Here is a 14,998-nt window from a genome sequence, read left to right on the forward strand (position 1 = left end):
CCCCGCCCCGTCCCTCACCTCAGTCGGGTCAGCGCCATCGCGGGGAAGCGCGGTGAGGCTGGCTTCTTGAGCGGGGCAGGGGCGCCCTCCGCCCTCTACGGCCACACCACCCCGAACGCGCCCCGTCTCGTCTGATCTCCGAAGCTAAGCAGCATCGGGCCTGGCTAGTACTTGGATGGGAGACCGCCTGGGCATCCCGGGGGGTGTCGTAGGCTTTTTTTTTTTTTTTTTTTTTTTTTTTTTGCCTGTTGCTCTGTCCCCTTGCTGGGAGCGCGGCCGGGCGGCGGTCCGGCGGATCACCCCCACCCTCAGCGCCCGCCGCGGTGCCTGCCGCCCCAGCCCGCACCGTGGGGCCTCCTTCTTGTCCCAAGCCGCGACACCGCCGCCACGCGGCAGCATGCGTGGCATCTGGACTGTCAGGTCTCACACCAAAGGTCTGCTCTGTGGGAACCGACACGCTGGAGGAAAACTCGAGAGTCTGAGAGGGGAGGGAGCTCCGGAAGGATTCCAGGATGTCATTTTGAGCGAGTATGTCACCAGAACTCGTCCCGTTGCTTTTGGGGTTCTGTGGGCTACACGTAGGAATCTCTGGTGGTGGCACTGGAGGTTGGGGGATCCGGAGTCACACCCAGACCTGCTCGACAGGCCTCCTTTTACTTTTCTTTTCGGATTCATTTTCTTAGAAAGTGTCTCTTATCTCTATTATTGCATTTTCTTTTCTCTCTCTTTTCAAGCAGATGATGGGAGTACAAGTATTGAGGTGACATGTGTTGCCCGTGCCCCCCTCCCCCCTGTTTCCTTATTTATTTCTCATTTTCTCCCAGCGGATTGTGGGGGTACCAATGTTCAGGTCGGGTGCATTGCTCTTTCCCCGCCTCCCCCCTCGGGGCAGAGCTTCAAGTGCGCCGATCCCCCAGGCGGTGCGCACCCACCCCCTCCCTAATGGATGTGTATGCCCACCCCCTCCCCACGCCCGCCCGACACCCACCCGATGAAGGTGATTCCTCTGTGTCCACTTAGGTGTCCATCCGTTCCTACCAATTTGCCGGTGAGCGCGCGCACGTGGTGCTCGTGTGTCCATGCTTGGGATACCTGGCCTACTGGAACGGGTTCCAGCTCTGGCCAGGAGAGCACGAGAGGTGCCCTCTCACCGCTGCTCCTCACAGCCGAGTAGCACTCCGTGGTGTCCACGCGCCACATGTTATTAATGCACTCCTGGATGGATGGGCACTCGGGTCGCTTCCACATCTTTGCGATTGTGAATTGTGCCCTAACTGTCACCCTACCCCTTACCCAGCCCGACTCCTCTGCCCCTGCCTGACGCGCTCCTCCCCAGCCAGGCCCGTCACTGTCCTCGGCCCCTGCCCCTGCCTGACCGGCTCCTTCCCGCCCCGTCACCGTCACCGTCACCGTCCTCTGCCCCTGCCTGACAGGCTCCTCCCCGCCCGGCCCACCACCCGGGCCACTGCCTGACTGGCTCCTCCCCGGCCAGGCCCGTCGCTGTCCTGGGCCCCTGCCTGACACGCTCCTCCCCGCCCGTCACCGTCCTCGGCCCCTGCCTGACCGGCCCCTCCGTCGCCTGGGCCTTCCAGGGGCTTGGTGTGGACGCTGATTCCAGGAAGCCCTCCAGGAACCCGGCAGCAGGGCGGCCGCAGCAGTCTGGCACAGGCATGGCTAAGTCGCCTGCCGGGGACGTGCCCCCGCTGTGCCTGTGCCGCGGGGGCCCAGCCTGGTGTCTTCCCTGAGGCCCTGGGGCTGCCGCTCCCCGCAAGGGGAGAGCCGCGGAGGTGGGGACCGCCTCCTGATGGGGACGTACACGCAGCTCTCCACGTCGGATTCCGGGACCCTCTGTCCTGCCTGAAGGCCCAGCTGGCCTGCGGGTCCTTAGAGTGGCAGAAACATCCTCAAACTGATATTGCGAGTCCGGTGGTTGTCTGCACTTTTGTGCTGGGCACCCCAGGGAGGCCCAGGGGCTGGCTGGACAACGCGGTCTGCTCGGGGGCTTTGGAGGAGCAACCGATGCCCTGTGGATTTTGGTAGCAGCGTCCGAGGTGTCTCTGAGCCCTGCGCCATGTCGGGGAGGAGGTGGGAGGGGCCGCGACCTGCAGTCGTGTTCCCGGGGTGGCACGGCATGTGGCTTCTTCCACAGGCTGCCTGGCCTGGGCTCCCCGCACCTGGGCCTTTGGAGGACTGGCCCTGTTCTTGCCAAGGCTTCCTGCAGGGACCCGGAGCTGGGAGGTTGCATCTCCCAGCCCTGGGTCGGGCAGAGCCCCAGCGGGCCATGCCCACAACCTCTCTCAGCACGGGTCCCCCAGAAGGCTCCTTTGGGACCAGGATTCTCCTGCGGGTGACTTCTTAAAGTCTGGCCCCTGGATGGAGGGGCACCAGGAGTAGAGGAGCCGGAAGCGGAAGGGGGTGCCCATGCGAGGGGACATTTTCAGGCCAAGTCCCAGCTTCAGCCTGATCCTCCTGGGAACCCCGGGGTGTACATCACACCCCCTGGTTGTCCCGCTCTGAGACAAGGAGCCGGGCTTCTTCGCATTCCCACTGCAGCCAGTCGTGGGCTGAGGACACCTGGGGCGTTGGGAACTCCCTGGCTTCTCTTTGGATTACCATTTGGAGCTGCTTGGGAATTGTGCCGCCACACACACCCGAGTGCAGGTGTCTCCTGCACAGACTGCGGGCCTCCCTCTTCTGAATGCCACTGGCTCGCCACCCACCCACGGGTGAACCTGGTCAGGGTACTTTCTCTAAGGAGCAGACTCTGATCCGGGCGGGCTACCGGTGTTTCTGTTTGCTCGTTTCTTTCTTCCATTTCGGGAAAGGCTTCCTTACTGGGTTTGGAAATCTCCTATGCCTTTCCTCGCCTATTCTGTCAGCTTTCAAATTCTCTTTCAGTTGCCACCCTCACAGATGGATTAGGAAACTCTTTTCGGTGCATTCATTAGTGAAATGACCTCAAGGAAGCTCGAATCCAATGTCTAATCGCCGCCGACTTTTAGCAAGTCCACACCCGAGGGTGGTTGGGGTCCAATCCAGCCCCGGGCCAGGCCCAGGCCCCTTGGACTGGGCCACAGGAGGACACAGAGCAGGGTCCCGGCAACCACGGTAGCGGTGCCGGCAGTTCTCCAAGGGCTTGGGGGTTTTCCAGAGGTGGGAGATGGAGGGGACTGATCTCTTCAGCGGCCCCCAAACCACCTCGCCCCACCGCAGCCATGGGACACATCCCGAGAGACGCCCCTACACTCGCTCCCCTCCCCCATGCGCTGTGCCCCAGCCCTGGCCCTGGGGAATAGGCGGCAGCCCGCCCACCCACAGGGCGGGGGGCGCAGCTGAAAGGGGTTGTGCGGGAGGGCGGCCCCTGGCTGGGGTCAAAGGGTGAGCGCGCGTGCGCAGTCAGCAGCGGCGCGCTGGGGGTGGGGGCGGGTAGGTGAAGGAGGCGAGGTGAGGGGAGGAGGGGGGCTGGAAGGTTTCCACCTTGGCAGGTCCAGCCGTGGAGGCGCATCGTGTGTGTGCGTGTGTGTGTGTGTGTTTGTGTGTGTGTGTGTGTGTGTGGACAGCCCCCCACCCCACCCCACCCCGCCCCGTCCCTCACCTCAGTCGGGTCAGCGCCATCGCGGGGAAGCGCGGTGAGGCTGGCTTCTTGAGCGGGGCAGGGGCGCCCTCCGCCGTCTACGGCCACACCACCCCGAACGCGCCCCGTCTCGTCTGATCTCCGAAGCTAAGCAGCATCGGGCCTGGCTAGTACTTGGATGGGAGACCGCCTGGGCATCCCGGGGGGTGCCGTAGGCTTTTTTTTTTTTTTTTTTTTTTTTGCCTGTTGCTCTGTCCCCTTGCTGGGAGCGCGGCCGGGCGGCGGTCCGGCGGATCACCCCCACCCTCAGCGCCCGCCGCGGTGCCTGCCGCCCCAGCCCGCACCGTGGGGCCTCCTTCTTGTCCCAAGCCGCGACACCGCCGCCACGCGGCAGCATGCGTGGCATCTGGACTGTCAGGTCTCACACCAAAGGTCTGCTCTGTGGGAACCGACACGCTGGAGGAAAACTCGAGAGTCTGAGAGGGGAGGGAGCTCCGGAAGGATTCCAGGATGTCATTTTGAGCGAGTATGTCACCAGAACTCGTCCCGTTGCTTTTGGGGTTCTGTGGGCTACACGTAGGAATCTCTGGTGGTGGCACTGGAGGTTGGGGGATCCGGAGTCACACCCAGACCTGCTCGACAGGCCTCCTTTTACTTTTCTTTTCGGATTCATTTTCTTAGAAAGTGTCTCTTATCTCTATTATTGCATTTTCTTTTCTCTCTCTTTTCAAGCAGATGATGGGAGTACAAGTATTGAGGTGACATGTGTTGCCCGTGCCCCCCTCCCCCCTGTTTCCTTATTTATTTCTCATTTTCTCCCAGCGGATTGTGGGGGTACCAATGTTCAGGTCGGGTGCATTGCTCTTTCCCCGCCTCCCCCCTCGGGGCAGAGCTTCAAGTGCGCCGATCCCCCAGGCGGTGCGCACCCACCCCCTCCCTAATGGATGTGTATGCCCACCCCCTCCCCACGCCCGCCCGACACCCACCCGATGAAGGTGATTCCTCTGTGTCCACTTAGGTGTCCATCCGTTCCTACCAATTTGCCGGTGAGCGCGCGCACGTGGTGCTCGTGTGTCCATGCTTGGGATACCTGGCCTACTGGAACGGGTTCCAGCTCTGGCCAGGAGAGCACGAGAGGTGCCCTCTCACCGCTGCTCCTCACAGCCGAGTAGCACTCCGTGGTGTCCACGCGCCACATGTTATTAATGCACTCCTGGATGGATGGGCACTCGGGTCGCTTCCACATCTTTGCGATTGTGAATTGTGCCCTAACTGTCACCCTACCCCTTACCCAGCCCGACTCCTCTGCCCCTGCCTGACGCGCTCCTCCCCAGCCAGGCCCGTCACTGTCCTCGGCCCCTGCCCCTGCCTGACCGGCTCCTTCCCGCCCCGTCACCGTCACCGTCACCGTCCTCTGCCCCTGCCTGACAGGCTCCTCCCCGCCCGGCCCACCACCCGGGCCACTGCCTGACTGGCTCCTCCCCGGCCAGGCCCGTCGCTGTCCTGGGCCCCTGCCTGACACGCTCCTCCCCGCCCGTCACCGTCCTCGGCCCCTGCCTGACCGGCCCCTCCGTCGCCTGGGCCTTCCAGGGGCTTGGTGTGGACGCTGATTCCAGGAAGCCCTCCAGGAACCCGGCAGCAGGGCGGCCGCAGCAGTCTGGCACAGGCATGGCTAAGTCGCCTGCCGGGGACGTGCCCCCGCTGTGCCTGTGCCGCGGGGGCCCAGCCTGGTGTCTTCCCTGAGGCCCTGGGGCTGCCGCTCCCCGCAAGGGGAGAGCCGCGGAGGTGGGGACCGCCTCCTGATGGGGACGTACACGCAGCTCTCCACGTCGGATTCCGGGACCCTCTGTCCTGCCTGAAGGCCCAGCTGGCCTGCGGGTCCTTAGAGTGGCAGAAACATCCTCAAACTGATATTGCGAGTCCGGTGGTTGTCTGCACTTTTGTGCTGGGCACCCCAGGGAGGCCCAGGGGCTGGCTGGACAACGCGGTCTGCTCGGGGGCTTTGGAGGAGCAACCGATGCCCTGTGGATTTTGGTAGCAGCGTCCGAGGTGTCTCTGAGCCCTGCGCCATGTCGGGGAGGAGGTGGGAGGGGCCGCGACCTGCAGTCGTGTTCCCGGGGTGGCACGGCATGTGGCTTCTTCCACAGGCTGCCTGGCCTGGGCTCCCCGCACCTGGGCCTTTGGAGGACTGGCCCTGTTCTTGCCAAGGCTTCCTGCAGGGACCCGGAGCTGGGAGGTTGCATCTCCCAGCCCTGGGTCGGGCAGAGCCCCAGCGGGCCATGCCCACAACCTCTCTCAGCACGGGTCCCCCAGAAGGCTCCTTTGGGACCAGGATTCTCCTGCGGGTGACTTCTTAAAGTCTGGCCCCTGGATGGAGGGGCACCAGGAGTAGAGGAGCCGGAAGCGGAAGGGGGTGCCCATGCGAGGGGACATTTTCAGGCCAAGTCCCAGCTTCAGCCTGATCCTCCTGGGAACCCCGGGGTGTACATCACACCCCCTGGTTGTCCCGCTCTGAGACAAGGAGCCGGGCTTCTTCGCATTCCCACTGCAGCCAGTCGTGGGCTGAGGACACCTGGGGCGTTGGGAACTCCCTGGCTTCTCTTTGGATTACCATTTGGAGCTGCTTGGGAATTGTGCCGCCACACACACCCGAGTGCAGGTGTCTCCTGCACAGACTGCGGGCCTCCCTCTTCTGAATGCCACTGGCTCGCCACCCACCCACGGGTGAACCTGGTCAGGGTACTTTCTCTAAGGAGCAGACTCTGATCCGGGCGGGCTACCGGTGTTTCTGTTTGCTCGTTTCTTTCTTCCATTTCGGGAAAGGCTTCCTTACTGGGTTTGGAAATCTCCTATGCCTTTCCTCGCCTATTCTGTCAGCTTTCAAATTCTCTTTCAGTTGCCACCCTCACAGATGGATTAGGAAACTCTTTTCGGTGCATTCATTAGTGAAATGACCTCAAGGAAGCTCGAATCCAATGTCTAATCGCCGCCGACTTTTAGCAAGTCCACACCCGAGGGTGGTTGGGGTCCAATCCAGCCCCGGGCCAGGCCCAGGCCCCTTGGACTGGGCCACAGGAGGACACAGAGCAGGGTCCCGGCAACCACGGTAGCGGTGCCGGCAGTTCTCCAAGGGCTTGGGGGTTTTCCAGAGGTGGGAGATGGAGGGGACTGATCTCTTCAGCGGCCCCCAAACCACCTCGCCCCACCGCAGCCATGGGACACATCCCGAGAGACGCCCCTACACTCGCTCCCCTCCCCCATGCGCTGTGCCCCAGCCCTGGCCCTGGGGAATAGGCGGCAGCCCGCCCACCCACAGGGCGGGGGGCGCAGCTGAAAGGGGTTGTGCGGGAGGGCGGCCCCTGGCTGGGGTCAAAGGGTGAGCGCGCGTGCGCAGTCAGCAGCGGCGCGCTGGGGGTGGGGGCGGGTAGGTGAAGGAGGCGAGGTGAGGGGAGGAGGGGGGCTGGAAGGTTTCCACCTTGGCAGGTCCAGCCGTGGAGGCGCATCGTGTGTGTGCGTGTGTGTGTGTGTGTTTGTGTGTGTGTGTGTGTGTGTGGACAGCCCCCCACCCCACCCCACCCCGCCCCGTCCCTCACCTCAGTCGGGTCAGCGCCATCGCGGGGAAGCGCGGTGAGGCTGGCTTCTTGAGCGGGGCAGGGGCGCCCTCCGCCGTCTACGGCCACACCACCCCGAACGCGCCCCGTCTCGTCTGATCTCCGAAGCTAAGCAGCATCGGGCCTGGCTAGTACTTGGATGGGAGACCGCCTGGGCATCCCGGGGGGTGCCGTAGGCTTTTTTTTTTTTTTTTTTTTTTTTTGCCTGTTGCTCTGTCCCCTTGCTGGGAGCGCGGCCGGGCGGCGGTCCGGCGGATCACCCCCACCCTCAGCGCCCGCCGCGGTGCCTGCCGCCCCAGCCCGCACCGTGGGGCCTCCTTCTTGTCCCAAGCCGCGACACCGCCGCCACGCGGCAGCATGCGTGGCATCTGGACTGTCAGGTCTCACACCAAAGGTCTGCTCTGTGGGAACCGACACGCTGGAGGAAAACTCGAGAGTCTGAGAGGGGAGGGAGCTCCGGAAGGATTCCAGGATGTCATTTTGAGCGAGTATGTCACCAGAACTCGTCCCGTTGCTCTTGGGGTTCTGTGGGCTACACGTAGGAATCTCTGGTGGTGGCACTGGAGGTTGGGGGATCCGGAGTCACACCCAGACCTGCTCGACAGGCCTCCTTTTACTTTTCTTTTCGGATTCATTTTCTTAGAAAGTGTCTCTTATCTCTATTATTGCATTTTCTTTTCTCTCTCTTTTCAAGCAGATGATGGGAGTACAAGTATTGAGGTGACATGTGTTGCCCGTGCCCCCCTCCCCCCTGTTTCCTTATTTATTTCTCATTTTCTCCCAGCGGATTGTGGGGGTACCAATGTTCAGGTCGGGTGCATTGCTCTTTCCCCGCCTCCCCCCTCGGGGCAGAGCTTCAAGTGCGCCCATCCCCCAGGCGGTGCGCACCCACCCCCTCCCTAATGGATGTGTATGCCCACCCCCTCCCCACGCCCGCCCGACACCCACCCGATGAAGGTGATTCCTCTGTGTCCACTTAGGTGTCCATCCGTTCCTACCAATTTGCCGGTGAGCGCGCGCACGTGGTGCTCGTGTGTCCATGCTTGGGATACCTGGCCTACTGGAACGGGTTCCAGCTCTGGCCAGGAGAGCACGAGAGGTGCCCTCTCACCGCTGCTCCTCACAGCCGAGTAGCACTCCGTGGTGTCCACGCGCCACATGTTATTAATGCACTCCTGGATGGATGGGCACTCGGGTCGCTTCCACATCTTTGCGATTGTGAATTGTGCCCTAACTGTCACCCTACCCCTTACCCAGCCCGACTCCTCTGCCCCTGCCTGACGCGCTCCTCCCCAGCCAGGCCCGTCACTGTCCTCGGCCCCTGCCCCTGCCTGACCGGCTCCTTCCCGCCCCGTCACCGTCACCGTCACCGTCACCGTCCTCTGCCCCTGCCTGACAGGCTCCTCCCCGCCCGGCCCACCACCCGGGCCACTGCCTGACTGGCTCCTCCCCGGCCAGGCCCGTCGCTGTCCTGGGCCCCTGCCTGACACGCTCCTCCCCGCCCGTCACCGTCCTCGGCCCCTGCCTGACCGGCCCCTCCGTCGCCTGGGCCTTCCAGGGGCTTGGTGTGGACGCTGATTCCAGGAAGCCCTCCAGGAACCCGGCAGCAGGGCGGCCGCAGCAGTCTGGCACAGGCATGGCTAAGTCGCCTGCCGGGGACGTGCCCCCGCTGTGCCTGTGCCGCGGGGGCCCAGCCTGGTGTCTTCCCTGAGGCCCTGGGGCTGCCGCTCCCCGCAAGGGGAGAGCCGCGGAGGTGGGGACCGCCTCCTGATGGGGACGTACACGCAGCTCTCCACGTCGGATTCCGGGGCCCTCTGTCCTGCCTGAAGGCCCAGCTGGCCTGCGGGTCCTTAGAGTGGCAGAAACATCCTCAAACTGATATTGCGAGTCCGGTGGTTGTCTGCACTTTTGTGCTGGGCACCCCAGGGAGGCCCAGGGGCTGGCTGGACAACGCGGTCTGCTCGGGGGCTTTGGAGGAGCAACCGATGCCCTGTGGATTTTGGTAGCAGCGTCCGAGGTGTCTCTGAGCCCTGCGCCATGTCGGGGAGGAGGTGGGAGGGGCCGCGACCTGCAGTCGTGTTCCCGGGGTGGCACGGCATGTGGCTTCTTCCACAGGCTGCCTGGCCTGGGCTCCCCGCACCTGGGCCTTTGGAGGACTGGCCCTGTTCTTGCCAAGGCTTCCTGCAGGGACCCGGAGCTGGGAGGTTGCATCTCCCAGCCCTGGGTCGGGCAGAGCCCCAGCGGGCCATGCCCACAACCTCTCTCAGCACGGGTCCCCCAGAAGGCTCCTTTGGGACCAGGATTCTCCTGCGGGTGACTTCTTAAAGTCTGGCCCCTGGATGGAGGGGCACCAGGAGTAGAGGAGCCGGAAGCGGAAGGGGGTGCCCATGCGAGGGGACATTTTCAGGCCAAGTCCCAGCTTCAGCCTGATCCTCCTGGGAACCCCGGGGTGTACATCACACCCCCTGGTTGTCCCGCTCTGAGACAAGGAGCCGGGCTTCTTCGCATTCCCACTGCAGCCAGTCGTGGGCTGAGGACACCTGGGGCGTTGGGAACTCCCTGGCTTCTCTTTGGATTACCATTTGGAGCTGCTTGGGAATTGTGCCGCCACACACACCCGAGTGCAGGTGTCTTCTGCACAGACTGCGGGCCTCGCTCTTCTGAATGCCACTGGCTCGCCACCCACCCACGGGTGAACCTGGTCAGGGTACTTTCTCTAAGGAGCAGACTCTGATCCGGGCGGGCTACCGGTGTTTCTGTTTGCTCGTTTCTTTCTTCCATTTCGGGAAAGGCTTCCTTACTGGGTTTGGAAATCTCCTATGCCTTTCCTCGCCTATTCTGTCAGCTTTCAAATTCTCTTTCAGTTGCCACCCTCACAGATGGATTAGGAAACTCTTTTCGGTGCATTCATTAGTGAAATGACCTCAAGGAAGCTCGAATCCAATGTCTAACCGCCGCCGACTTTTAGCAAGTCCACACCCGAGGGTGGTTGGGGTCCAATCCAGCCCCGGGCCAGGCCCAGGCCCCTTGGACTGGGCCACAGGAGGACACAGAGCAGGGTCCCGGCAACCACGGTAGCGGTGCCGGCAGTTCTCCAAGGGCTTGGGGGTTTTCCAGAGGTGGGAGATGGAGGGGACTGATCTCTTCAGCGGCCCCCAAACCACCTCGCCCCACCGCAGCCATGGGACACATCCCGAGAGACGCCCCTACACTCGCTCCCCTCCCCCACGCGCTGTGCCCCAGCCCTGGCCCTGGGGAATAGGCGGCAGCCCGCCCACCCACAGGGCGGGGGGCGCAGCTGAAAGGGGTTGTGCGGGAGGGCGGCCCCTGGCTGGGGTCAAAGGGTGAGCGCGCGTGCGCAGTCAGCAGCGGCGCGCTGGGGGTGGGGGCGGGTAGGTGAAGGAGGCGAGGTGAGGGGAGGAGGGGGGCTGGAAGGTTTCCACCTTGGCAGGTCCAGCCGTCGAGGCGCATCGTGTGTGTGCGTGTGTGTGTGTGTGTGTGTGTGTGTGTGTGTGTGTGTGGACAGCCCCCCACCCCACCCCACCCCGCCCCGTCCCTCACCTCAGTCGGGTCAGCGCCATCGCGGGGAAGCGCGGTGAGGCTGGCTTCTTGAGCGGGGCAGGGGCGCCCTCCGCCGTCTACGGCCACACCACCCCGAACGCGCCCCGTCTCGTCTGATCTCCGAAGCTAAGCAGCATCGGGCCTGGCTAGTACTTGGATGGGAGACCGCCTGGGCATCCCGGGGGGTGCCGTAGGCTTTTTTTTTTTTTTTTGCCTGTTGCTCTGTCCCCTTGCTGGGAGCGCGGCCGGGCGGCGGTCCGGCGGATCACCCCCACCCTCAGCGCCCGCCGCGGTGCCTGCCGCCCCAGCCCGCACCGTGGGGCCTCCTTCTTGTCCCAAGCCGCGACACCGCCGCCACGCGGCAGCATGCGTGGCATCTGGACTGTCAGGTCTCACACCAAAGGTCTGCTCTGTGGGAACCGACACGCTGGAGGAAAACTCGAGAGTCTGAGAGGGGAGGGAGCTCCGGAAGGATTCCAGGATGTCATTTTGAGCGAGTATGTCACCAGAACTCGTCCCGTTGCTCTTGGGGTTCTGTGGGCTACACGTAGGAATCTCTGGTGGTGGCACTGGAGGTTGGGGGATCCGGAGTCACACCCAGACCTGCTCGACAGGCCTCCTTTTACTTTTCTTTTCGGATTCATTTTCTTAGAAAGTGTCTCTTATCTCTATTATTGCATTTTCTTTTCTCTCTCTTTTCAAGCAGATGATGGGAGTACAAGTATTGAGGTGACATGTGTTGCCCGTGCCCCCCTCCCCCCTGTTTCCTTATTTATTTCTCATTTTCTCCCAGCGGATTGTGGGGGTACCAATGTTCAGGTCGGGTGCATTGCTCTTTCCCCGCCTCCCCCCTCGGGGCAGAGCTTCAAGTGCGCCCATCCCCCAGGCGGTGCGCACCCACCCCCTCCCTAATGGATGTGTATGCCCACCCCCTCCCCACGCCCGCCCGACACCCACCCGATGAAGGTGATTCCTCTGTGTCCACTTAGGTGTCCATCCGTTCCTACCAATTTGCCGGTGAGCGCGCGCACGTGGTGCTCGTGTGTCCATGCTTGGGATACCTGGCCTACTGGAACGGGTTCCAGCTCTGGCCAGGAGAGCACGAGAGGTGCCCTCTCACCGCTGCTCCTCACAGCCGAGTAGCACTCCGTGGTGTCCACGCGCCACATGTTATTAATGCACTCCTGGATGGATGGGCACTCGGGTCGCTTCCACATCTTTGCGATTGTGAATTGTGCCCTAACTGTCACCCTACCCCTTACCCAGCCCGACTCCTCTGCCCCTGCCTGACGCGCTCCTCCCCAGCCAGGCCCGTCACTGTCCTCGGCCCCTGCCCCTGCCTGACCGGCTCCTTCCCGCCCCGTCACCGTCACCGTCACCGTCCTCTGCCCCTGCCTGACAGGCTCCTCCCCGCCCGGCCCACCACCCGGGCCACTGCCTGACTGGCTCCTCCCCGGCCAGGCCCGTCGCTGTCCTGGGCCCCTGCCTGACACGCTCCTCCCCGCCCGTCACCGTCCTCGGCCCCTGCCTGACCGGCCCCTCCGTCGCCTGGGCCTTCCAGGGGCTTGGTGTGGACGCTGATTCCAGGAAGCCCTCCAGGAACCCGGCAGCAGGGCGGCCGCAGCAGTCTGGCACAGGCATGGCTAAGTCGCCTGCCGGGGACGTGCCCCCGCTGTGCCTGTGCCGTGGGGGCCCAGCCTGGTGTCTTCCCTGAGGCCCTGGGGCTGCCGCTCCCCGCAAGGGGAGAGCCGCGGAGGTGGGGACCGCCTCCTGATGGGGACGTACACGCAGCTCTCCACGTCGGATTCCGGGGCCCTCTGTCCTGCCTGAAGGCCCAGCTGGCCTGCGGGTCCTTAGAGTGGCAGAAACATCCTCAAACTGATATTGCGAGTCCGGTGGTTGTCTGCACTTTTGTGCTGGGCACCCCAGGGAGGCCCAGGGGCTGGCTGGACAACGCGGTCTGCTCGGGGGCTTTGGAGGAGCAACCGATGCCCTGTGGATTTTGGTAGCAGCGTCCGAGGTGTCTCTGAGCCCTGCGCCATGTCGGGGAGGAGGTGGGAGGGGCCGCGACCTGCAGTCGTGTTCCCGGGGTGGCACGGCATGTGGCTTCTTCCACAGGCTGCCTGGCCTGGGCTCCCCGCACCTGGGCCTTTGGAGGACTGGCCCTGTTCTTGCCAAGGCTTCCTGCAGGGACCCGGAGCTGGGAGGTTGCATCTCCCAGCCCTGGGTCGGGCAGAGCCCCAGCGGGCCATGCCCACAACCTCTCTCAGCACGGGTCCCCCAGAAGGCTCCTTTGGGACCAGGATTCTCCTGCGGGTGACTTCTTAAAGTCTGGCCCCTGGATGGAGGGGCACCAGGAGTAGAGGAGCCGGAAGCGGAAGGGGGTGCCCATGCGAGGGGACATTTTCAGGCCAAGTCCCAGCTTCAGCCTGATCCTCCTGGGAACCCCGGGGTGTACATCACACCCCCTGGTTGTCCCGCTCTGAGACAAGGAGCCGGGCTTCTTCGCATTCCCACTGCAGCCAGTCGTGGGCTGAGGACACCTGGGGCGTTGGGAACTCCCTGGCTTCTCTTTGGATTACCATTTGGAGCTGCTTGGGAATTGTGCCGCCACACACACCCGAGTGCAGGTGTCTTCTGCACAGACTGCGGGCCTCGCTCTTCTGAATGCCACTGGCTCGCCACCCACCCACGGGTGAACCTGGTCAGGGTACTTTCTCTAAGGAGCAGACTCTGATCCGGGCGGGCTACCGGTGTTTGTGTTTGCTCGTTTCTTTCTTCCATTTCGGGAAAGGCTTCCTTACTGGGTGTGGAAATCTCCTATGCCTTTCCTCGCCTATTCTGTCAGCTTTCAAATTCTCTTTCAGTTGCCACCCTCACAGATGGATTAGGAAACTCTTTTCGGTGCATTCATTAGTGAAATGACCTCAAGGAAGCTCGAATCCAATGTCTAACCGCCGCCGACTTTTAGCAAGTCCACACCCGAGGGTGGTTGGGGTCCAATCCAGCCCCGGGCCAGGCCCAGGCCCCTTGGACTGGGCCACAGGAGGACACAGAGCAGGGTCCCGGCAACCACGGTAGCGGTGCCGGCAGTTCTCCAAGGGCTTGGGGGTTTTCCAGAGGTGGGAGATGGAGGGGACTGATCTCTTCAGCGGCCCCCAAACCACCTCGCCCCACCGCAGCCATGGGACACATCCTGAGAGACGCCCCTACACTCGCTCCCCTCCCCCACGCGCTGTGCCCCAGCCCTGGCCCTGGGGAATAGGCGGCAGCCCGCCCACCCACAGGGCGGGGGGCGCAGCTGAAAGGGGTTGTGCGGGAGGGCGGCCCCTGGCTGGGGTCAAAGGGTGAGCGCGCGTGCGCAGTCAGCAGCGGCGCGCTGGGGGTGGGGGCGGGTAGGTGAAGGAGGCGAGGTGAGGGGAGGAGGGGGGCTGGAAGGTTTCCACCTTGGCAGGTCCAGCCGTCGAGGCGCATCGTGTGTGTGCGTGTGTGTGTGTGTGTGTGTGTGTGTGTGTGTGTGTGTGGACAGCCCCCCACCCCACCCCACCCCGCCCCGTCCCTCACCTCAGTCGGGTCAGCGCCATCGCGGGGAAGCGCGGTGAGGCTGGCTTCTTGAGCGGGGCAGGGGCGCCCTCCGCCGTCTACGGCCACACCACCCCGAACGCGCCCCGTCTCGTCTGATCTCCGAAGCTAAGCAGCATCGGGCCTGGCTAGTACTTGGATGGGAGACCGCCTGGGCATCCCGGGGGGTGCCGTAGGCTTTTTTTTTTTTTTTTGCCTGTTGCTCTGTCCCCTTGCTGGGAGCGCGGCCGGGCGGCGGTCCGGCGGATCACCCCCACCCTCAGCGCCCGCCGCGGTGCCTGCCGCCCCAGCCCGCACCGTGGGGCCTCCTTCTTGTCCCAAGCCGCGACACCGCCGCCACGCGGCAGCATGCGTGGCATCTGGACTGTCAGGTCTCACACCAAAGGTCTGCTCTGTGGGAACCGACACGCTGGAGGAAAACTCGAGAGTCTGAGAGGGGAGGGAGCTCCGGAAGGATTCCAGGATGTCATTTTGAGCGAGTATGTCACCAGAACTCGTCCCGTTGCTCTTGGGGTTCTGTGGGCTACACGTAGGAATCTCTGGTGGTGGCACTGGAGGTTGGGGGATCCGGAGTCACACCCAGACCTGCTCGACAGGCCTCCTTTTACTTTTCTTTTCGGATTCATTTTCTTAGAAAGTGTCTCTTATCTCTATTATTGCATTTTCTTTT

The sequence above is a fragment of the Microcebus murinus genome, chromosome 27 (genome assembly GCF_040939455.1).
Source record: "Microcebus murinus isolate Inina chromosome 27, M.murinus_Inina_mat1.0, whole genome shotgun sequence".
NCBI lineage: Eukaryota > Metazoa > Chordata > Mammalia > Primates > Cheirogaleidae > Microcebus > Microcebus murinus.